Source organism: Aptenodytes forsteri, unplaced genomic scaffold, assembly GCF_000699145.1.
Source record: "Aptenodytes forsteri isolate BGI_AS27 unplaced genomic scaffold, ASM69914v1 Scaffold444, whole genome shotgun sequence".
Classification (NCBI taxonomy): Eukaryota; Metazoa; Chordata; class Aves; order Sphenisciformes; family Spheniscidae; genus Aptenodytes; species Aptenodytes forsteri.
Genome location: NW_008794178.1, coordinates 96,150 through 97,048, shown reverse-complemented (window position 1 = coordinate 97,048; position 899 = coordinate 96,150).

Below are 899 nucleotides of genomic sequence, written 5' to 3'. Positions count from 1 at the left end.
GGCACCCAGACGAGGTGTCCAGGGGGTCTGGCGGGGCCCCATTCCAGCATGTCCCTGCGCCAACCTGTCCCTGTGCCACCGGGTCCCTACGCCACTGAATCCCCATGCCACCAGCTCCCCGCTCCCCATGCTGGCGAGTCCCCGTGCCAGCAGGTCCGCAGGCCATCAGGTGCCACGCCAGCGGGTCCCCGTGTCACCAGGTCCCTATTCCCCATTGCCAGAAGGTTCCCGAGCCACCAGGTCGCCGATTCCTCTGCCAGCACATCCCCATGCCAGCAGGTCCCCGTTCTCTGTGCTGGAAGGTCCCTGTGCCACCACGTCCCCCTTCCCCATGCCGGCAGATCCCCGTGCCACCACGTCCCCCTTCCCCATGCCAGCAGGTCCCTGTGCCACCAGATGCCCCATTCCCAACATCTGCAGGTCCCCATGCCACTGCCACCAGGTCGCCGATTCCTCTGCCAGCACATCCCCATGCCAGCAGGTCCCCGTTCTCTGTGCTAGCAGGTCCCCGTGCCACCAGGTCCCCCTTCCCCATGCCGGCAGATCCCCATGCCACCAGGTCCCCCTTCCCCACGAGAGCAGGTCCCCGTGCCACCAGGTGCCCCGTTCCCCTTGCTGGTGGGTCCCCGTTGCCACAGGTCCTCATGCCACCAAGTCCCTGTGCCAGGAGGTCCCGTCCCCCTTCCCCATGCCGGCAGATCCCCATGCCACCAGGTCCCCCTTCCCCACGAGAGCAGGTCCCCGTGCCACCAGGTGCCCCGTTCCCCTTGCTGGTGGGTCCCCGTTGCCACAGGTCCTCATGCCACCAAGTCCCTGTGCCAGGAGGTCCCAGGTCCCCGTGCCTATGGGTCCCCGCTCCCCGCGCCAGCGGGTGCCAGCACCCCCCCCCCCCCCCCGCC